Here is a 13355-nt window from a genome sequence, read left to right as displayed (position 1 = left end):
AAAAAAAAGAAAGAAAAAAAAAGAAAGAAAGAAAAGGTGAAGGCATGCAGGAGGGGCTGCATTTACCAGACTAAATTAATTGCACATAGCAAAATATTACACATGCCAGGACAAATATCATCTTCAGATAGTTTCCATTCTTTAAATGTCCTGATTCAGAAGGACAAGCAAGAAGACTGAAGGAGAATGTTAGGGATGGAAGGTGTAGTCATGTGGCTTCTTTTGTCTGTTTTGAAGATTTGTTTTTCTGTGAGATAGAGAACCACAGAATGGTTTGAGCAGAGGGGTGACTTGATCTGTCATGTGATGGGGGAAGCTCGGTTAATCAATCACCTTTAAGAAGCGGAATCCAGTTAAGGCGTGGCTACCTGGAGCCCAGGAAGAAAAACAGACAGCCCAGGTGCTCTCTATCTGGGTGGTTCCCACCAGACACATTGGAACCCAGACTTCCCATTCTTGTGGCATGAGTTTCCCCTTACAACAATTAAAATGTAATTGTTTATCTTTAAGTTGGCCTGGTTATTTCCCGAGTTGAGCAAATAGCTACAATTGGTGCCCAATGTGGAGCCACTTGAGTCTCTGGCAGCTCTGGCCAATGGCAGCTCTCATTCAAGCATAGACTTTCCACACAGTGACCCTGATTGGCCACTACCAGCTGACTTCAGGGTCGAGCTTTTTTCTGTGCTCACAGAGGCTAAGGTGCTGCAGGTGGAGAGATGCGGAATGCTGAGGCAGAAAAAGCTGAGGAGCTCGCCAGCCATTACTGGCAGTGACAGCTGAAGAGCTTGCACCCAGCCCAGCTCTGCCACTGCAGCCGCAGACAACACGCCCTCTCTCCTGAACAGGAGGCGCCATCTTTGTTCACCAACTGTCCCCTGAAACTGTTGAACAGTCAAGGACCTTCATGGAGCACACAGTCTGTGATTTATATCAATCAATTTCTTGATTTAAGCATATTTTCCAGCATTTAACCTAAATCAGATCTAAACCAAGCACGTGACTCCAATGTACCGTGACACCTACTGGCAGGTAATGGTTATTGCACCTACTCCAGCTAATTAAACCACAGGTGAGATTTATTATTCTAAATATAATTCATAAGTTACTGATTTAAAAAGGACAATATGTCGGACAGTCTAACCATCCAAGGTTTCAATAGCCTTTTTACTTACACCATGTGTGAGGTCTTACAAGACACATGCAATGCCTTTTCCACATCACTATTCTAGGGCTTAGTTTTGTCCTCAATACTTTTTTCTTAAAAATATAGTTTGATAATAGAAATACAGACTAAATCCAGGCTTCTTAGGAAAGAAGTTGGAAATCTAAAAAAAGACACCACCACCTTAACTAACAATTTTCAGTAAGCTGAGGTATTTTTAAACATGGTACAGACTGGTACAAAAATGTGTTAGCAAGCAGTAAACAAAAGGTACTGTGTGTGTTCAGTAGCATTAGGACATTATAACCAGGTATAAAGTGATGAACCTTTGGGTCAGGGTGCTAGCATATGAGATAGTAATAAAGTCTGTATTTACTTTGGAAACAGAATAATAGGATTTTCCATTAGATTATGTATGAAAATAAAAGGGAAATGTAAGCCAGGTACAAGACTGCTACCCTGAGAAATTCAGTAATAGAGACTGACACTAACTGGGAAGTGAAAATTAGGAGTAGCAGTCTGGGGAGAAAGAGGAAGTAAGTTTGGGGTTAGATATATTTAGTACAGAATGCTTATTTAGTGGAAGTTAGAGGCAGGTGGACGAGCTGAGTGTGGACCTCAGGACTCGTATAGATTTGTTTGTCAAGGCACCAAACCATGAAACTGAATGGGATCTCCTAGTGGAGATAAAAAAGATAGTCTTGAGACATGGATGTCCTCACGTTTAGAAGCTGGGAAGGTGAGTAAGGATCTCTGAAGGAGGTGGGGAAGAAGTGGCCATTTGGGAAGAAGGAGCATCAAGTGGGAGTTTATCCTATATGCCACCTGGGGAAAAAAAGTGGTTCAGAAAGTAAAACAAACTTCCTTCCCTCCCTCAAAGGTGGCTTGTTGGGGAAATGGTCACTCAATCAGGTGGTGTCTAAGCCACAGGCAGTTAAACAAGTTGTTTCGGTGGGAGGTAGGGCCCGGCAGGCTCATCTTTTGCCTTCACAGGGCCTTTAACAAGAGTACAATTTAAGATTCACACATTGTCTATTCAACTTTAAAAAGTGACAAATCAAGATAACAAATAAAAGACATCTTGATAGCGCAAGTAATGATAATGGGAGAAAAGCCAAGATAATAGCAGAAATATTGTTCTTGAAGTAGTCTAGTTACTGAACCAATTTCAGCAACTCCATCATCCTCATCAAACTTGACAAGAGGGAGTAAGGACTGACTATAGGTAGAGTTTCCCTATCCCGATCACCTGTTCCCAAATAACTGCCAGCTGCTTTCCAAATTTGATTCAGAGACTTAATATAAACTATAAATGCTTAGCCAATAGCTCAAGCTTATTACTAGCTAACTTTTACATTTAAATTAACCCATATTTCTCATCTATGCTTTACCACATGGCTAATGACTTGTTATCTTAGTTTGTGCATGTCCTGCTTCCTTGGCAGCTGGCTGTGTCTCTCTGACTCCTCCCTTCTTCTTCCCATCATTCTCCTAGTTTGCTTGTCCCACCTATACTTCCTTCCTGGCTATTGGTCAATACAAGTAACAAATATTCAAAATGAATAAAAGGATTATTCCACAGCAAACACTAGTTGCCAGCCTCCATCACCGTACTGGGAAATATGCCACAGCCTAGCAATTCCTGTAGATGCAATGGCATCTATATTGGTCTGTCCTTCACAGTCACACATCTAGAGCATACATCCTAACTAGACAACAAAAAGCTGCAGAAATGTGAGGTCAAGCAGACTTGGGACGTAACAATAGTTATCTAGGGATAAAACTGTCTTTGCATCCATTAGATGGAGGAAGCTGTGATACCCATGGGGAGTGAACTGGCGTGCACTCTTACACTAAAATTCAAAGGGGGACATCACTCAAACATGTCTACATCAAAGCAGTGACTTGGCAGAATATGAAATCATATACAGTCATTATTAATGGTATATTCAAGATATAAATGTTTAGCATGGTCTAATATGTGTATTTGTATATGTTTTAATGAGTTTATGTAAATGTTTATATAGTTAGTGTCTTTAAAATATTGTACATGTACTTAAAATGTCTAAGGGAAGCTTATAAAATGAAATTGTGATAATACCTGAGTTATACAATTTTTCATATTTTATTTATTCTTTTGTTTTTAAATGAATGTACATTACTTTTAGTACTCCAAAAACAGAGGTAGGAAAGAAAAATGACATATGGATGGTGTATGTTTGCATACAAAGTCATAATATATGATCTTTTACATATTTAAATCAAATTAATAGATTTGGTAAGTACATGTTTATAATATATTTCTCTTAATAAAACTTGAACTAGTTGATTTTAACATAAGGACAACAAAAGATACCCTTCTCCACATCTATGACAGGGATTCTTTTAGAGTTCTTTCCCAAGTCCCTCTTGTTAGCATTCTTCCGATTAGAATTTGCTGAGCACTACAGGAAGTTCTGCTTGTTCTACAAATCCATGGAGACCTGTACTTGCCAGGGCAATTTCCAATGAGAGTTCTTGTCCCTTTGGCTCTCTCTATCCTGCTGCCGTTTCCTGTGTTCACATCTTAATTTCAATATCACACTGACATTGGTTGTGGTTTCAGCACTTCTTGAGGTACAGGATATTCAGGAATTCTGCTGCAGACATGAACTTACAAACTTGTCCCTTAGTAGGTCACTGCTCTTTGCTAGACTTCTACATAGAATGTTTCCTGCTGGCCATGACTTTGGGCCCTATACATTGCCACAGGGCCAAACTGGAGCAATGCCTCAGAAATAGCCGCTTGTTTTCCTTCCTGATTGTTTGACAGGAGGACTCCAAACTTTTCTTCTTTCTCCCCTATTAAAAGAAGTAAACAAAACAAATAGCTAAGCCAACCAACCAATCCAACCTAACCCAACCAACCAATCAACTAACTTCATTCAGGCCTCATTCATGAAGACTTTAAACAGAATACATATCAAATCTGTTCATTGACAATTTCTTCCATGTGTGTAATGTATTCTGATTACTATTATGAGTTGACTTTCTTATATCACCCTTACCAGTCTCTCCCTCTCCATTAAGGTCCCTTTCTCACATTTATGCTTTTTTGTTTCTTTTCGTGACCACTGAGTTTAACTAGGGCTGTCTAGGTGGGTTTGGAATGATCTGTTGGAACTTAGTAGGTTTATTAGTGATTATGCAACTGAAGGCTATGGCGGCCTCTCCCCTAGGATCCATTAGTAGCCAACAGTTTAGCATGAAAGAGTAGGGTACTGTACCTCCCTGATACACAACCAGCTATTGACAGATTTGATTTTGTGGTGTAGGCCCAGCGCAGGCAGTTACAGTAGCTTTGTAATTGTAGTTGCAATGGTTGTGTCATTGCTAAAAGACTGCATTTGGTGTCTCATTCTCCTATCTTTTACCTCTTACAGGCTCCCTCTACCTGTGTTCTCTGAGCTGTAAAGAAAGGAATGGCATTAATGCCCTGCTTAAAGTGGATTACTCAGTGGTCTCTCATTCTTAGTACCATGATCAGTCATGATTCTCTTTGTTAACCACCATTCATTGCAAAGTGAAACTGCTGTGATAAGGATTGAGGGTAGCATGTGACTATGTATAAAATATAAATATTTAAAATGTTAGTTGGCACTATGCCAATTTAGTTAAACAACGGTAGCAAGTTCTCCTTTAGGGCCTACAACTTTGTCAGCCTTGGATTTTCTACTCGATTTATAGTACCAGGTGCAAATTCCTTCTTGTGGAGTGGGTCTCAAATCTAATCACTGAGTACTTGGTTTCCTCTCCCATAGTTGTGTTCCTTCTGCAGCAGTGAACACATCTTGTCTTCCAATTTAATAGTTTATAGGATTCACAGCTTGGTGAGGCACTGATGCTCCCCCTCTCCCCATAGCCTGTATAACACATTCCAGCATTATGAAAGTCAGAAGAGAGGAAACTTTAAAATCAGTTACAGTTTGGTTTTTCTTTATTTTGTAATGAAAGTGCCCTCTCAATAACAATTTCTCAACTCTGCTCTTTAAATCAATGATCTCTGATGACAGAAAGTACTTGCCTGTTAGTGAAGACTGATTTGGAATAAATTTCTGTGTGCTTAACAAATAATTAGTTCTGATCAAATGAATTTTTCAATCTAAGGGAATAGAGCAGTATATATGGGAAATGCTTAGAAACTTAAACGGTATCATGCACACATAGACACAACTCAGCGTCATTCATCGGCAAAGTTATGCAACTACAAATGCACAAACATAGAATCACACACACACACACACACACACACAGAGCGAGAGAGAGAGAGAGAGAGAGAGAGAGAGAGAGAGAGAGAGAGAGAGAGACTGAGTATATAGCCAAAGATCCAGAGTTAATGTTAGGTGTAGGATAAATCGAACAAAGAATTTGTCATTTGAAAAATATGATAAGAAATTTTAATTATTTGTCTGAGTTGTATTAATCCAGTGGAAAGATCAGGTGACTGAGAATCTGGAGACCCTGCCTATAAAGTAGTGACCATTCTCTTCACAAGAGCCTACAGTTTTCAGAAACCAATGCCTCCTAGGGGATCTCATCATGATAGTTGAACTTCTGTCCAACTATAATCCTTGATCAAACATAATTAATATGCCTTCTTACCTCCCCAGACCTTACAGGAAAGACCATGAAGAGTTAAAGAGAGTCCTTGCACAGGACTCTTTGCATATGGTTCATCATTGCAATTCCCAAAGCCCATTTCCCTATGAACTGCTTAGCCTACACCTACTGAATGGCAGGATCATGTGGAGCCCGCCTTCTGATCTTCAGGTCATATTTTTATACCGTCTATGGGAAAGGTCAACTCTGGCCACTCAATGAAAAATTTCTGTCCCTGGATATTATCTCTTTGTCAAGAAAATTTCTGGGGTTTGGGATTTGTTTGGATTCTAATTAGACTTGCATTGCCTGCCATTTCTCCAGTCCCCAAAGCAGAGGAATAGTTGAATTCAATCTCCTGTTGAATCCCCAACAAGAGCTTAAAAGATAAATTCCCATTGCCAAAACTGGGGCTGTGTTTTTTTTGTTTTTCCCCAGAAACATCATATTAAGAAAGTGCAGTCCTCTTGTATACATGGCTTGGATAGAGGTCCTGGCCTAAAAATAACTCTGTCAGAATTTGGCAGCAGAGCATCTGATTCCTTTCTGGGCCTGGCTTATTTCATATGTCACCTCAGGAGTCTTGCTCTGCTATATCTCAGTCATCCCAATGATGGTACCATTTGCACTTGAATTACTTTTATACTTCTCTAATTAAAATGTTTAATTTCAAATGTTACAATACGGAAAACATACTTTAATAGATGGTTGTTTCTCCACCATCATGATCTAGCAATTCTTTCAGTTTTCACTTTTTCACTGAAAAGTTATAGACAGGGCAAAAGAAACCTTGATCCCTAATCTTTGGTCTTCTGCAGGGCCAGTAATGACGAATGACTGTGTTGGGTGTACACAGTTGATCACTGCTTTTAAATGTGGTTTGTGTCCATAGGCACCTGGAATTTACTTTTAATGTTTATACAATTACAAGCCATATGAGTAAATATTAATTTTAATTATCTCTCCATGAGCTGTGATCAATTCTTATACGTATAATATTAAATTAAAAATAAAAATCTTTCTTAATTGAAAAAAGTAGGGAAAAAAATCAACCTTGTTTTTACCCTTACCTAGCACCCAGTTAAATGAGACCAGACCACGTTGATATTGTCTGTTTTTGAAAAATGAGTGAAAACAGATAGATTACATTTGCAAATCTTAAAAGACTGAATGTGAAGGGAAAGCCAGTGCACCTTCAAGTGTGGTTCTTAGCACTGCCCACAGCTGCTCGCAGCTGCAGTTCCAGGGTGTCTGCTACCTCTGGCCTCTGCGGGCACCAGCACTTACATGAACATACTTCTGCTCTGCAGACACATAATTTACAGTAATAGAAATAAAAATCCAAGAAATAGTATTAAAACAAAATGCAGTTTTTTCCTTGCTATGTTAGCCCGTGGTAAAAACATGATGACAGCTGTCTTGTGGAAGTGGCTTCCTAAATTAGTAAACATGGATTTGAGTTTGGGAAGTCCAAAGACCACATTTAGAATGCCCATCCCCACATAGCAGTTTTGCTACTAGTGACATTTCTTGACTTCAGACATATGAGCATTTAGATAATGTCAATTGCAGATGAAATGCTGCTGCAATGGAAGTATCTGTGAGGAAGAAGAGGGAGACATTGGTCTGAGCGGATCCTGCTACTTTATTGTTACCCTTTCTGATTTCAACGTTTGTGTGCATTTCTTATATAAGATACAAAAGGCAAAGGTAACCATGAAGAGAAAAACTGTTCTTTATAGGTATTAACGTTTTCTCAATTGATATGTTAAGAACATTCTCTTGTACAGTTCATTAATAACCTCATCTTATTTCATAATTTTAAGTTATAAAAGACATAATTATTATAAAAATATAGGTAGCAGGCATATATACACATAAAAAGTCTCCTTTTGGGGTGTCTGGGTGGTAGAGAAATTACCTAGCCTATGTGTGGGTGTAAGCTTCAGCACCATCCCTCCAAATTACCTTCCATTCTTGACATTACTTGCCACACAAATTTCTTTTCATTGTTTTAGCAATACATATAATGTATGTGAGCTTTTAAAAGTAAAGCCCTCCTGTTATGCTTCTCTACTTTTGCATTAGCTTACTTAACAGTTATGGAAGATAGTTCCATCAATGTCCTCCAATGAATCATACCTACCAGAACTAACTCTCAATTCCTCTTCCATGTTGTCTGGGCATGACTAAGCATCTTACATTGGCTAATGGGCACCAGCTAGCTTGATACAAGCATAGGTTTGATGTGAATGTACAACCATGACATAAGTTAAGCTGGCCTAGACTTCTAGGTGAGGAAAATCTGTCATGGAACAGAGTTGAAATTGCTCTACATCACTGTCACCTGATAAATTGAGTCAGATCTTGAGTGTTCCTGTTCCAGGCCAGCTGCCAGTTGAATCAAGCACTCATCCAACACCCCAAGGAGTGTCAGTCCACAGAGTCTGGAGACATGATAAAGGATGGCCTTAAACTGAAGTGCCTTGTTATTTATATGGCAATTGATATCAAAAGCAATAATATCAGCTTGTGCTTATCCTTTCTCATTCTTTTTAGTTTCTGTTTAGTGTTCAGTTTTGTAAATACACAACCATTTATTGAATTAATTCCCCTTCAGGGATATTTCTGCCTATTCATACCAATAACATTGAACTAGACAGTATACTTACCACCAACATTATCAAATATCTCAATTCATAAATATCTTGTATATCTTTGAGCATTTTTTAAAAAGATCTCTATTTTTATTTTATGTGTATGGATGTTTTGCGTCCATATATATCTATGCATCGTCTCTGTGGATGCCGGAAATGAACTCAGGTCCTATGGAAGAACAGCTGGCACTTTTAACAACTGAGCTGTACCCCTCTTCAATCTCCTCTGACTGTTTTTTAAAGTAATTCCTTAAAAATATCTTTGCGTCAAAGCTAGGAAATTTGGAGGGATGACTGATAAATACTGCTAAATTTACCCCAAGAACAGGGTAAATATCTCAATTCTTCATAAGTTGTCTAGTTTGCATCTTGGTTGCTGTGATAGCTACAAAAAGACATTTAGGGAAGGACAGGGCTTGTCTTACAGCTTAGAGTCTACCATCGAAGTAACCCAAGGGAGGAGCTTGGAGCAGAATCCAAAAGAAACACCGTTTACTGGCTTGCTCCCACTGACTTGTTCAGCTAGCTATTTTAAGCATTCCAAGCCCACCTGCCCAGGGATAACATTGCTCCTAGTGGGTGTGGCCCTCTTACACCAATTAGCATTTAAGGAAATGCCTCACAGACACTACCACAGGCTAGTCTGCTCTGGGCAATTCTTCACCTGAGGTTCTCTCTTCTTAGGTGACTTTAGATTTGTGTCAAGTTGGCAACTAAAGCTAACTAAGACAGTGGGTACATGCACATATGTGTCTACTTGCACACACAGAGACACAGATACAAACAACACACACATACCCTTTAGAGAATCTGTTTGGGAGGTGTACAATGACTGTGCTTCCTGCAGGGCATAGTGTTTCCTGGTGCTGAGTTAGGGGAAAAAAAGGTGGTGGCCAGGGAATCCTCTGTAACTTATATAACAAATTCTTTGGTAACTGGGCACTGATGACTGGTTGTGAAAATCCCAGTATTCTGGAAATATTTAGAACATCAAGAAAGTTTTGCAGTAGATTGGGCCTTTCTTACTTCCTTTCAAGTACTTCCTAATATTATTGAATATTCAAGATGCATTTATGGCCCTCTTAAAAAGCAAAACAAAACAGTCCATGGCTTATATCTCTACCAGCTGAAGAGTTAAGCCTTCATCTTTCCAAAGGTTGAAATGGTGAAGGATAAAATGGTGTAGTGGCAAAAGATGAATTATGAATCCAAATTACCTTAGTCTATAGTTCGTGATCCTGGAGAGGCTGAGTAATAAGGTAAACCCAGGGAGAAACATATATAGGCCCACCTGGAGATTGGAGACAGATGGGATTGCCCAATGTAACTGGGAGCATGGGGGCTAGGGGAGAGGGAAGGGTGCAAGGGGAGGAGAACTTGAGGGAGTGGGATAATCGAGATGGAGGAAAGACAGAGATGAGAGCAAGGAAAGGGGCATATTGATTGAGGGAGCCATTGTAGCATTTGCAGAAACCTGACTCTAGAGCAGGAATCCACAGGGATGACCCTGCCTAAGACCCCGGGCAGTAGAGAAGAGAGGACCCAATCTTGACTTGCCCTGTAGTCAGACTGATGGTTATCTTAAATATCACCATAGAACCTTTGTCTAACATCAGATGGAGACAGCAACAGGGACTCACTTCCGAGCACTGGACTGAGCTTCCAAGGTTGAAGAGTGGAAGGAGTGAGAATGTGAACAAAGAGGTCAAGACCATGATGGGTTCATCCACCACGGCAGTTTACCTGAGGTAATGGGAGCTCACCAACTCCAGCTGGACTGGGAAGGAACAAACATAGGACCAAACTAGTCCCTCTGAATGTGGTTCACAATTTTGTTTTTACTTTAGTGTGTAAGCACCAAGGCTTGGGATGATTGTAATTCTAGGTGCTTTTATCTTGTCTTGTCTTTGTTGCTTGGTTTCTGTTGCCATCTCTGGTACTTAGGAGAATGTGTTGCCTGATAGGAAATTCCTCTGGGCTTCTGATGTGCTGCCAGTAGGGGTTCCAGGGAAAATGTGTTTCTAGGTATTAAGAGCTGAGTTGACATGTGAAAATCATGAATAATGAGAACAATATGTCCCCACTAAAGCCCATCACGCATGCCACTTCCCCTCCTCCTTCCGAGAAAGGCAGGCCTCCAAGAGACAACAACCAAACAAGACAAAACAAAACATAATAAGACAAGGCAAAATCCCTCACACTGAAGTTGGACAAGGCAAATTAACAGAAGAAAAAGGACCCCAAGAGCGGGTAAAGGAGTTAAAGACACACCCACTCCTAAAGTTAGGAGTCCCACAAAATCCTGAGTTAACAGGCACAACTTATTTACAGAGGACCTGGAGCAGCCCAGGGCAGGCCCTCTGCTTGCTACTTCAGTCTCTGTGAGCCCATCCGTGTTCTGCTTAGTTGATTCAGTGGGCTGTGGTATCCTGCAATCTTTCTACCCATCTTCCACAGGATTCCCCTGTGAATTGCAGCTCGGTTATCATTTACTTAATGGCTAATATTAACTTACAAGTGAGTACATATCATTTTTCTGTTCCTGGTTCTAACTTACCTCACTCAGGATTGTTTTTTCTATCTCCATTCATTTGCCTGTAAATTTCATGATGTCATCATTTTTAGCAGCTGAGTAATACTCCATCATGTCAACATACCACATTTTCTTTATCCATTCTTTGGTTGAGGGAAATCTAAACTGTTTTTAGTTTCTGGCTATTATGAATAAAGCCACTATTAACATAGTTGAACAAGTGTCCTTATTGTATGGGAGAATTATCCTTTGGTTATATGGCCAATGGTATGTCTGGGTCTTGAGGTAGATTTAAGGATTTAGTTTTTGAGAATTTCATGTATGAGTGTGGTCTTTGAATCATTTTTACTTCTTCCTTTCTCCCCTGCATTTCAACTGTGTAGTGCAAATGTCATATTTTAATTCAGGTTAGCTTGCTCTACATAATATTTTGAAAAATTCAGAATTAGCCTATGTAGTTTTTCACAAATGACTTACTTCCCCAAGAAAGTCTTGCCAGAGAAATAAGAAACCTATACAAGGCAGACAGCTGCATGGGTGTGAAGGCTTTGTTTGCTTTCATCCTGAGTCTATCGCCAAGTTTGGCAAGCAGCTGAAGCCCTCAGAACTTGAGAGTTATGACTTTAATTTAACTCATTACTTAAGGTACAGGATTGAATCCACGGCTTTGCGTGTGCTAGGCAAGCACTCTGAGATGGATCTATAGCCCCAGCCCATTTATTGCTTTTCCAGTGTGAATATTTTTCCTAAGTGTAGACTTTAAAAATAGGAAAGCAACAAAAATAATACTAGTTAAAATTGAAGTAATTATAATTTGTAAAACTCAATAAAATACTAGTTCATTACCTTTTGTTCTTAGAATGCTTAATGTATCTCTTAATTTTAACCAAATAATATATTTAAATCAGAAACAGTGACATATTGGAAACTAATCCAATACCTAATTTGATGGCTATGGAATAAGTTAGGTATTCAATCACTGAGATGTTTTTCATGGCAGACAGCCTCATTACCAGGAAGCTGTTTTACTGCTATGGCAAATTCTCATCTTATCTTCTGCTGAAAGGGGATTTGAAAATTTCTAGTCAAACAGAGTCCACATAAAAGCAGATTGGGTCTATCAGGTACAAAACACTTTCTCTACAATGAAAATTCTCTAAAGTTTAATGTGGAGTTCCTTAGTTAGACCCCAGAAGGCATGTCTAACGTTCCTATCACTCTTGTGTGGTATCCAGAATTACAAGGCTGTTGAGAAAATCAAGAGCTTCTACTTTGACTTTCTGCCTCATTATGGCCACAAACAATGGAGAGTTTTGGTCATAAACTAAAAAAAAAAAAAAAAAAAAAAAAAGTGAGTTAAAATCAATCCTTTCTCCCTTGCTTTCTTGATTGTCACAGCAATGAATGTCCTGAATTCACTGAACAGTGGACCTGTGTGGGTGAGGCACGCAGATGTGTTGGCATGACACAACATGAATAAGACTTGGCCATACATCACTGGCTTTGAAGATGGCTGGAGGACATGAGCCAAAATATGTTCCAGAAAGCACAAGAGAGAAATGCCTCAGCTAGCAACTGGAATTTAGACCCTTAGGAACTTCTGAACCACATGATCTAAGATCCTCTTTTTGAGACTGGGATTGCAAATGGGTACCAACATACTCAGTGTAAGAGAATGATAAGATAATAAATTTAAAAGCTTTAAGTCAATTCATGTGTGATGTTTTTTAACAGTAACCATAGAACACTAATATAGCCTCTAAATGGACCTTACCATCAATATTTGCCTAGCATCATCCTTTGAATACGGTATTTGAAAGATTTTACTACTATTTTTAAGACAAAGACCATATCCTTAATGAACTTTTCTCCTAGCTCTCTGGCTTCCCAAGTACCTTCAATGTTGACATAACAGCTTTCTTCATTTAATTAAATATTTTATGTTTTGAGAATTCCTTACATGGTACTATATTTACACCATTTTCACGAGTCCCTCTCCCAACTCCAACTCCTATGGTGCTCTTCCTAGTCCCTCTCAAATTCTAAACCTCTTTTTCTTTATTTATTATTTTTACATATATACAACCTGCTGACTCCATTTAGTGTTACTTATGTGTACAGCTGGGGATTAGATAAGCTATTGGGCTCATTCCCAAAGTAAAGTTTTATCTCCATCTAAGAGAAGCCATTAATTGTCAGGAACTCTTAATCTAGGGATAAGGTCTTGTGAAATGCCTTCCAGTCACACTGGCTTGTCGACTGGTATTATTGTGCAGGTCTTATTTAGACAAGATCTTGTTAAGATGTCATGAACGAGTACCCTGCTGTGTCTAGCTGGTGTCTTTGTCCTCTGGCTCTTATAATC

At 39.2% G+C, this 13355-nt stretch overlaps 1 long non-coding RNA gene across 1 annotated transcript; it reads left to right on the top strand.

Annotated features, from left to right (window-relative positions):
- The first annotated feature begins 704 nt into the window (after nt 1-704).
- LOC146892534 (uncharacterized) lies at nt 705-12700 on the top strand. The gene is made up of 3 exons (XR_015004379.2): nt 705-1069; nt 10055-10205; nt 12389-12700. It is a non-coding gene; the product is annotated as an uncharacterized LOC146892534 (long non-coding RNA).
- The last annotated feature ends 655 nt before the right edge of the window (nt 12701-13355 follow it).

This window comes from Myodes glareolus, chromosome 11 (genome assembly GCF_982192425.1).
Source record: "Myodes glareolus chromosome 11, mMyoGla1.1, whole genome shotgun sequence".
NCBI lineage: Eukaryota > Metazoa > Chordata > Mammalia > Rodentia > Cricetidae > Myodes > Myodes glareolus.
Note: the sequence above shows the minus strand (reverse complement) of the source record. Positions and strands in the feature narration are given on the sequence as shown.